Genomic DNA, 11,137 nt, shown 5'->3' with positions numbered 1-11,137 from the left:
GTTTGACATTTTAAACAGGAATTTTTCAACGTGTCATTTGGCTGCAGCTGTTTTAACTTTCCTCTCATTTTTGAATTGTATGCTCCTTGTTGATCCATTGTGATTGTTAGTGTCTATGAATTGTTGACTTAGTGAGAAGTCAGATTTACTTCAAAATTTAACTGCTGCTTCTTTCCATCCACTCAGAATTCGATTATTTGTGGGTTGAGGGAACATTCCAAGGGGAAATCCTAACTTGGGTGCTATCTTTCCTAATTCCAAAAGTGCTCCTATTCAATTGTGCTGTGTATATGTTCTATTAGCATGTTAACCAAGTGCATTGCTTACATTTCTATTGTAATTATCACCCCATTGGTGATTGCTGCCCCATATAAAAAAATTGTATTATTTTTTTATTTGAAAAATAAATAAAATATTGCATTTTCACCAACCGGCCTGGTTCATGGTCCATTGTGACCCGGGGTATTTGAAAACAGGGGTGTGATACGAGTTGTGTCCAATCTCAAATAGAATTCGTATAAAATAAGGAGAAAGGCAACTCAGTTGTGCGCTACATACTAGGCTGAGACCAAGGTGTTTGTCGCCTGATTGAAATCCTTAACAATATGTTGTTGGGGAGACATTCCAAGACAGTAGGGCAATCACTTCCAATCCAAACATAGAAACCGTGCAAGTAAACACAAAATTGTCCATTAGGGATTTTATTTTCTCAAAATACATTCCTATTAGTATATTCAGCAGAAGGCAATTTGATTTTAGAGTGCAAGTGCTAATGGGAAGGGTGTCTCTCTGCAGAAAGGGAGTCAATGTGTGACTATTTTTGAGACCGCCACTCTGAGGTTGTCCTCCACTTCCAGCCGTGTGCGGTTTTTAGTTTTCAGTACAGCCAATGCTGAAAAGCCTATTTAACACAAGTAGGAAGACCCAAAGGGTAAGAGACTGTATAGCAGACCTTGCCAATGTAGGATACTCCAGGATTAGCTTCAGCCAAAAGTCACCCACTGCAATGTTCCTAAATTCAGATTGCAGAGTAGAGTACGATTGAACCTCAACTCAATCAGCTCCTCATGGGCATCAAATGGAAGATGCACCACCTTCTCTGCCAGAAAAGGCAGCATCACCCAGTCATTAATGCCATCATTTTCTTCAGGGAACTATTTATCAAAGCTGGACCTTAATGTTGTTAGGTGATTTGTGATTGGTTCTAGGACATGCAGTAAGTTGTACTCCGTTTCCTCAATTGCTTCTGTAAGCAATGGGAACTGAACTGTTACCCCAGCTCCAATTATTCTTTTCCAGAGGTCTAGCTTCTTCTTGAAAGCAAATACTTTTTTATTCATTGTAAATGAATTAGCATTGGCTCCTTGCAAAGACATATTGAGGGTATTTAGCTTAGCGAACATTTCAACAAGGTATGCCAAGAGTGCAAGCCAGCGGAGATCACACAGATGGTTTGGTTTGCTTTGCCAGTGTTCACATCCAAAAGGAATAGCCGGGACAAATAGCACCAATGAGGATTCCTGTATACTTTGCATTAAATCACAGAGCATTTCAGGACTATAACAGTGATCAGAGATCTCTACATTTAATAAACAAGTCTGTGTGATAAAAGGACTGTATGTGTGAATCTCTAAATGCATAACTGATGCATGGCTTGGTGCTCACATCACGGTTCACAATACTCACCCCAACATTAAAATGGTTGTAACCATGAACCATACATGCTCATTCGGACAGCTTACCTTTTTGGATGAGAGTATAAAATGGCTGCAAATCAGCCACTCAAATGGAGTAGAAGGGGTCTTTTGCTTCTTGTTTCTGAAGAATATTAGAGGAGGAAGGGCTGGGTCTCAGTGTGGGCATGCCCAATCCCAATACAGAAACATCTTTAGGGCATTATATCTACAGACAGGGCAGGATACAACAAAAGAGGACCCAATAAACAATGCACAGAAAGGCTACATAGAAAGGATTGTACCTCTTTCAAACTTTAGCCTGACCAGTAATAAGCGGAAGCATTTTAAACAAAACCGGCTTCTGATGCGTGGTATAGGACCCACAGTTCCTCAGTCACTACCTCCTAACCATTGCACAGGCCTTGTGGATTATTTCAGCAAAAAAGAGCAGGCCCATGCTTTACCTAACAGAGCTGGTATTAGGATCTTTTATTAATGCTGCCCTGCAGCTAGTGAAAATCATGCTGTGGCATTGTAGAAAGGGCGTTTGGCCTTGTGGATTTACAATTTGAGGTAACCTCTTCGATTGCTTTGTGTGTTTAAGTGTGGGCACAGTATGGCATGCTCGTCAGAGTCACATACATAAAACAGTCCAGTGTGCTCTTGTATGGACATTGGGCACATCAGACAAAAACAGGTATATGTGCCGTTACATAAGGGAGCACCACAGAGACACCATTAACCAACAGGGTGGCGACTTGTGCAGCGCACAAATCATTGCTGCACACATCACTGCCATGGACTACTGTATGCATGGTGACACAAACTCCACTTTCCTAACCAAGGTGCCAAGTGGCATTGAGTTGCCATCTGGTGTGCTCGGTAGGCAGTGGCCGGCTTGTTTAGACAATTAAAAGACCTTTGATGCTGAGAGGATACATTTAGTCCATGTCCCAAAGCAGCCGCTAGATTATGTAAGCAAGACAACTAGAGTTAACCTTTCCAGGGATGCCACATATGTAACTAAAAAGTAACACTTAAAGGTTTTGGTGTGTCAAATAAAGCGACACGAAAATAAAGAAAATAATTTTAAACTTTTCTGTGTGGCACGTTAATTCTCTTTTGTAAAGGTTTGTTCAGCTAACTGATACTTGTGCTGGCCTGGGGAATAAAAATGACCCATGTTCAGTTGTAAACACTGAAATGTTAAGCATATACTGTAAAAAAAACAATGGCTTGTTAAATGAGCCATCACTTATAAATCGCCCCACTTGAAAGGCTGTCAACAAAAAGAATGAGGGGCGCAAGTTGTGTGACTCGATAGCATCTAACATGCTGCGTTTGGAATATGCATTCCATTATTTGCATATTCTGAAGCAACCCCAGTCATCTACAAGTCAACAGAGATCAGCCAGCCGCACATCGCAGAGCAGTGCTCACCGGCACAGCAGGCTGCTTCATCTGTTGTCCGGCAGCTTTCTGTGTGAGCCCCTTACTGCGCCCACCTCCCGAGCTATTTTGTGACCTTTTCAGCCTGTGGATGTGCTCCCCCTGGGCATGAGGCTGCAGCACACCAGAGGGGTGCGCCCCACAGTTTGAATATCGCTGGTCTAGGGTGCAGAGGTAAAATGCATATTGGATGAAACAAGGATCAAAAGAAAGGTTGAAACGAAATTGCAATGCATCTGGTCCCCCACTGAAGAAGGCGATATGCTTTGACTTAATGGACAACTCACTGTGGTGAGCGCCCGTGGGTCAAGCAGCTTTTTGCATAGAGCGTGAAATTTTTATTTGGAGGATTGTTTGGAAAATATTTAAGACTTAGTTGTTCTTACTCGAGGACAGCCTTGCACACATCTCCTGCAAGTCTCAACAGGCAATTATAACCTGGAGAAAGCATCTCTACAGGGCCAATGGCTGGTTGCCCGTGGATTGGAGTGCAAGTTATTATATGGGATAGAGTGCACTTGTCATCAGACATTCCGCCCACACCATTCCTCCCCCCGCTCAATATTGGTGGACCCTGCCCTGCACCCATCAAGCTCACTTCAGCCCAAAACTCGGACATAACTTCACCCACACCGTCACTAGCCTAGGTGTGCAAACTCCTACAACACCAATATCTCTATATCTAAGGAACCATAGACTAGGATCTTGTTCCATCAGGATCACATCCACTTCGTACAAGTGCCCAGAAATAACATATCATATGCCCTCTGCCACAACCACTGTCACCTAGAGCCTTGAAACCAAGCACCTTGCTCTCCAAAATCACAACCATAACTAAAGCAAATGACAACACCACCATACAAATCCAACTTGCACTCATTAATGCAAGATCTATGCAAGCCCACGCTACAGAAATAAACGATCTGATCACAGACCTAGAGCTTGACGAACTAGCCATTACTGAGACCTGGCTACATGAAGCCTCTGGTCCAGCCATATGCCAATCCCTTGCACCAGGATACACCATCCTCCGCCAGTACAGATCTACTCACTCACAAAGGCGGCAGGGTTGCACTCAGTCAAAGAAACCCTCAAGGCCAGACAAATCCAGTCAGCCACGTCAAACAACATTGACGCTCTCAGTAAAAATATCCCTCTCACCCAATGACACTATTACACTCCACCTAGTTTATCGCCCACCAGGCCCTCTGCTAGACTTCCAACTCAACATCCTACATCTCATAGGTAATAACCTTAAAGCCAGTACTCGGGCCATTCTCTTGGGTGATTTTATGCTCGGATGCAACGACCCAAAAGACAAACATGGAAAAACCTTTGCTAAGTCTCTCCTTGATCTAGGATTCATTCAAAAAGTAGACTCCCCAACTCATATTACTTGATTGGTTAGTGGACCACAACTGTGGCATTGACATCAGCTCCAACACCCCTCGCCCCTGGACTGACCATCACCTCCTCCACTTCCACACACCTGCCAAAGTAGAAACTCAAAAAAAGCCTTCCATGCAAGCCGCTATGGCCAGATCCAGAAAACTGCTCACTAAGGACAGAATTCTCCCCCTCCTCAAAGCATCAGCGCTAGTACGCCCACTCCCTAACAACCCGACAGAACTGATCGAGCTCTATAATACAACTCTCAGTGAATCAGTAGACGCCATAGTCCCCTTAGAAAACAAAACAGCTAAAGGTATCAAACATACCAACTCTTGGTATAATCAAGACCTTCTTGATCTAAAAGCCATCAAAAAGCTAGCCTTGAAAAAATGGCACTCTAGCCCCTCTGGCCCCACACGTGAGGCCTACCTCACAATAGACAAACCATATAAAATATCCATTGCCGCTGCTAAAGCTGCTGCCTATAATATCCGAATTGACAATGCAAAATCTCAATCTAAGGGACTATTTGCCATCTATAAAGAACTGAGAATGCCTCCTTCATCTACACAACAAACTGTAAAAGATGCGAAATTGTGCAACGACATCCAACATACAATGCTTAACAAAATTGACCTACTGCAAGATAAAATCAAAGCTAACTTCAACAACATACCCATGGCCATGCTCCCAATACATAACGACCCAGAACCAATCTTACCCACCCTTCAAAACCTGAAACAACCAACACCTTTTTACTTTCAGGGGAGTAACCATACTTGGGGTCCTTCTAATCATGAAACGCATACAACCATCACTGTGAAAAGGTGACATCTGTCCAGCAAGCGTAATCAAAGACTGTGCAGCAACATTAGCCCCCTTAATCACAGCCTTCATTAATGCTTCCTTCACCTCTGGCATTGTACCCGCCTCCCTTAAGGAACTTTGGGTCCGTCCTCTTCTGAAAAAACCTACACTAGACCCAGACTCCCCAAACAACTACATGCCGATCATCACGGTGCCTTTCCTGTTGAAGATCTTGGACAAGGCGGCATACTTACAAATTCAGTCCTACCCTGAAATGCATAACATCCCGGGAAAAAGGCAATCTGGCTTTCGCCCACGGCACGGCACAGAGTCAGCTCTGCTAGACCAACAAAATCAACTTTTAGAAAACATGGACAAAGGCAAGGCTGCACCACTCCTGCTCCTCGATCTCTCTGCAGCATTTGAGCTGGTCGACCACGAGATCCTAGCAAGACACCTCAGACATTCTGCCCACTTCTCCCAAGAAGCCACCATCTGAATTACATCCTTTCTGGAAGTCCGGACCATGAGGGTTTTCTAAGACCAGGCCTCAGCCAACCCATCTCTTATTGGGTGTGCAGTGCCACAAGGCTCGTGCAACTCTCCCACACTCTACAACCTCTTCACTCTACAACTATTCAAAGGATTTAGAAGAATTCGGCATAATCTTCACCAATTAAGCCGACGACACACAAATTCTTCTCCCTCTAACCGTTGACTATGAGCAAGACATTAAAAAAACTAGACACCAAATACTGCAACTTCCAAATTGAAAGTACTATAATCCCTGCTTCAACCGCGGTAAGAACTCTAGGCGTCTTCCTGGACTCCACCCTCTCCACGGACAGACAAATCAACTATATTGCATCTTCAGCAGCATTCACAACAAAAATCATTAATGCCATCAAACCTCACCTCTCATCCAAAAACCGCCTCAATATCGCAAGAGCCACCATAGGGGCAAAATTGGACTACTGTAATGTCCTCCGCCTAGGTACTTCATTCAAAAACATTAATAAACTACAAATATCCCAACACAATGCCCTCAGAGCCACGCTCAGCATCCCTAAAAGAGAGCATATCTCTCAGGCTAGACAAGACGGTATCGGTCATATTTTCGAAAACTTATTTTCGAAAGTCCATTTTCTCGAAAACATTTTGCAGAAATGTTTTTTCTTCAAATGTATTATTTTTTATTTTATGTTTTTTTGTTTGTTTCGTAAGTTTAAAAAAGTGTTAAAAAAAAATAACAGGAGCTTGGGGGGGAGCCCCCCATTTGAAACATAAAATAAAATACATTTGAAAACATTTTCTTTCGCCAAAATTGATTCGACAAAATGGCATTCAAAAAATATGCCATTCGAAAATATCACTATAAACCAGACAAGACGCCAACTGGCTCCCTATCAAAGAGCGCCTTCTGTTCAAGGCTCTCACAATCACTCACAAATGCCTATCACAAGCTGCACCCCCTTATCTAACCGAACAAATACACCAAGAACCCTCACCTCTTTTCTCTGAGTGGGCTGACCTCTCCTCCTCCATCCTGACCTCTATCACTCAACTCCTCCTCCTTGGTGACCTCAACATCCACCTAGATTCTGCCTGTCCCTCATCTCTGCTCTTTCGCGACCTTTGCAATTTCCTCTCACTCTCCATCCTCCCCTCTGGCCCGACGTACTCTGCTGGACACACACTCAATGTCCTGATCTCCTCAGGCCTCCCCTTTCTATCCCTCTGACCACTCCTCTATCCTGGAGTGACCACTGCCCTCTCTCCTCGCATCTCTCACTCTCCCCCCCCCCAAGCCAAGCTCACACCTACACTGCCATCTACCTTCTCAGCTGGCTGACTCACACCCGGACACAACCCTTTCCCTTCTCTACTCTTCCATTTCTGCTACTCTTGATGCTCTTGCCCCTGTGATGAGGATACACTTGAATTCCAAACTCAAGTGTAATTCCTGGTAGGACTCTGACCTTGCTACACGTGAATGCGAGTGTAGGGCGGCTGGGAGGAAATGGAGGGTTTCTTGTTCATCCTCTGACAAACTGGTCTGTCGCCAGCTCCAAAGGCAATACAGACTCCCTGTTCGCACTAAAAAGAGTCCACATTCAAGCCTGTGTCTCTGCGGCATCTAACAACTCAGCTGAACTCTTTAAAATCTGCAAAGAGCTTGCCAACCCTGCTGCTGTCTCTACCCCTCCTCGTGCCTCCCAGGCTCTCTGCAATGATCTTGCCTCTCACTTTATCTCCAAAACCCAGGACATCTTGCCCAACCTCGCCATCCCTTCCCCTTCCTATTCCCCCTCAGTCTGCACTTGCTAACCCCCCTTTAACATCCCCCGACCCTCCTTCTCTTCCTTTCCTCTCTTCTCCCCTGATGAGGTCACTAGACAAGTCCGATCTATGAAAGCCTCATCAAAACAGGTTCATCCCTGTTCCTCTAAAACCATCAAGGACCACATTGACACCCTCGCCCCAGCCCTTGCTGATTTCTTTAACCATTCCTTTGCCTCACAATCCTCCCCCCCCCCCCCTCTGAAACACTCCCTTGTGCATCCTCTGCTCAAGAAACCCTCTGCGGATCCTTCCTGTCCTGCTAACTATCGCCCAATCTCCATTACTCCCTTTCTGGGCAAACTCCTGGAAAAGATGACCATCGCCCAGCTTAACCTTCATTCTGATTCTGTTGGCTGTCTCCATGACCACCAGTCTGGTTTCAGAGTGGCTAGAAGTACGGAAACTGCTCTCCTGAACATCCGTGAAGATCTGCTCTCCAACCTTGACTCTAACATTCTCTCTGTCCTCATCCTACTCGATCTCTCTTCTGTCTTTTACATGGTCAACCATACCATCCTGCTCAACCGTCTCCGGGAGAAACTGGGTATCACTGATCAGGCTCTGGCCTGGCTGACCTCTTTCCTTTCTGATCGACCTTCACAAGTCCAACAGGGGTCCTTCCTATGATCTATCTTCCTCTCTACCTGTGGTGTTCCCCAGGGGTCTAACCTCTCACCCTGGCTTTTTCAACCAATGCCTGGCAACTCTCACCCACTGCATAGCCACTCTATGCTCATATTTCCAGTGCTACGCTGAAGACACAACTCATTTTCAGGCTGCCCTCGGCCACCTCCTCTCCCCTCACTAATATCGGATTGCCTAACTGCCATTCAAGATTGGGTGCTGCCAATGATCTTCGTCTGAATGCCAGCAAAACTGAGATCCTCCTCATCGGCACACCACCTCCATCCTTTCCCCTCTCTCTCTGGCCGGCCTTGCTTGGCCCTCCTCCCATCCCCACCTGCGAGTCTAAGAACTTCGGGGTCAACTTTGACTCAACCCTTTCCTTCTCCTTCCACATCTCGGTTGTCTCTAAAAAGTCAAACTTCCTACTGCACCTCCTCAGAGGGACTCTTTCTTTCCTCTCCTTCCCCCAGAAGCTCGCTATCTCCTAAGCTCTGGTTCTCTCTAGGTTGGACTATTGTAACAGTTTTTTTCTAAAGTTACCTGCCTCTACTCTTCGCCCTCTTCAACTAATCCAGAACAGGACTACGAAACTTGTCCTTGGCCTCAAGCCCTCGGATCGTATCTCTCCAGCTCTGAAATCTCTCCATTGGCTCCCAGTGGTTGCAAGGACTACATTTAAAACCCTCTGCATTGTCCACAAGGCTTTCTGGGGCCTGGGCCCAAAATACATTCAGCTATCCCTCCGCAAATACCTCCCCTCTCGAGCCCTTCGCTCCTCTACCTCTAACTCCCTCAGGGTCAGTCGCTTTTCAAAGAAACGAGCTGGGGGGAGATCTCTGTCTTTGGCTGGGGCCTCCCTCTGGAATAGCCTCCCTGCCACTCTAAAACTTGAGGAGAACCATCTCCGGTTCCGGAAGCACCTCAAGACCTTCCTCTTTGCATCTGCCTTTGCTCCCCCTCTGCCCTGCTGATCCGCTCTCTTGGCACTGTGCACCTGGCCACCCCGTGTCCCCCGGGCCCAGGTACTGGCTCACCCTGCCACCCTTCTGCACTGCCTCCTGGCCACCCCTCACACTGGGGACTGTACCTGTAACCCCCACAGTCTCCCAAACCCCATTTTTCTTCTTTTATGCACTTATCAGACTTACCCAGTTCTGCTCCCGTAAACGCAGCTCTTGCCACTTGCTGACCGCATTCCCTTTGTTATTGCCTCATCATCTATTTATTTGATTTTATTATTATTTATCTGTTCTCCTCTGCTCTGCACTTTCCACTCTCCCCCTTCCATGCACTTTTCCCCTTTCCCATGCACGTTCTCAATGTTGCTGGGCCTAGTAAGATCGTTGTTTTGTTTCTCCCTTGTTTCCCCTCTCTTGCCTTGTCACGCTCTGAAACACTTGTGTACGAGCACGATACAAATAAAATTTCATATCATATCCCCAGACCCAAACGTGACTTATACTCACACCAACTAATAATCCCGCCTTTAACAGAGCCAAAGCAGGAGGCTCTAGTTTTGAAGTGCTTGCACCAAAATCATGGAATGCGCTCCCTCTCAGACTTAGGAAAGAAACTTCTCTCAAGGCCTTCAGAAAGGCCTTGAAGACCATTCTTTTTAAGTAGACCATACTCTATCTGTTGATATGCCTTGTAACCCTACCACCTTACTGTAGAACATGTATGACAAACAACAATGTACCTAAAAAGTAAACTGCATGTATGTAACAACTACACTGTATGCTTAACCTGACACCAAGACTTGCTCCCATGTAACCAGCACCTAAGTAAATATTCTTGTAACAGCGCCACAATGCCTGAGGGCCGTTGTGCGCTTTATAAATAGAAATAAATAAAATAAATAAAATTACCCCAGTTCCCAAAACCTCCAATGAAGAAACAATTCTAGTATGCAACATTTGATAGCATGGAGCACAGCGCCTGATCTAGGCGTTACATGACACCACACTGTCCCTTTGACTGATTACCTCATGACCAAGTACCTAAACATAGTATGGTACTGAAAACAGAATTACCTTTGACGCTAGCATGTCCGTAAAGGAGGGGTTTGTGCTCTTGTAGGTTCCATATGCTGTACATTTTCCAAACTAGGATGGCAATCTTACTGATATTATTTCTAACATCAGAAAAATCGGTGGCTATTTTACACAGAAAACACAAACACTGGGAGATCCTATAGTACTGACTTAACAGTTCATTGGGAGCCCTGATGGCATTAGATATCCTTTTGGGAATGTATTGCAAATGTCTTTTGATCAAGTGTGATTTTAAATGATTGGCGAAAACAACCTACTATATTGAAAATCAATTAAAAATTGTTCCTAATGAAGACCTCAAAAGAAATGTTTGAGAAACACACTTGTCGGTTTAAACTATTCCTCCAGAAGGTTTTGAGGTGTCATACTAGTGGTGATTAGCCTCAAAGGGGATATTTCAGTGTAGGGAAAATGCCGTTGGATGAAAGAAGGTTCAAAAGAAAGGTGAAATGCAGTTGTTCTCAAGCTGTTGTCCCTTATTGGAGGGCATAAATTGGCTATTTGCTGGTGGTCAGGGCTGCACAACTCCTACTGGGCAAAGCTTCTGGCCATCTGCTAAGGTGCCAATTATGAGCAAATGTACCCATTAAAGAATCGAGACAGGAACGTGCACCACTCACTTCAAATTGAATATGTGCAACAAACCGGTTTTTGGTGCACAACCGTCACAGCTCTTGCACCAAGTGGGCCAACACAGTATATATGAAACTCTCTCTGTACGTACTGGGAGCATGCTGGTGGCTAAGTCACAGCAAGTTATAGATTTAACAAAAGTTTAAGAAAAATGAT

This window comes from Ambystoma mexicanum, chromosome 5p (assembly GCF_040938575.1).
Source record: "Ambystoma mexicanum isolate Mex_15411 chromosome 5p, UKY_AmexF1_1, whole genome shotgun sequence".
NCBI lineage: Eukaryota > Metazoa > Chordata > Amphibia > Caudata > Ambystomatidae > Ambystoma > Ambystoma mexicanum.
Note: the sequence above shows the minus strand (reverse complement) of the source record.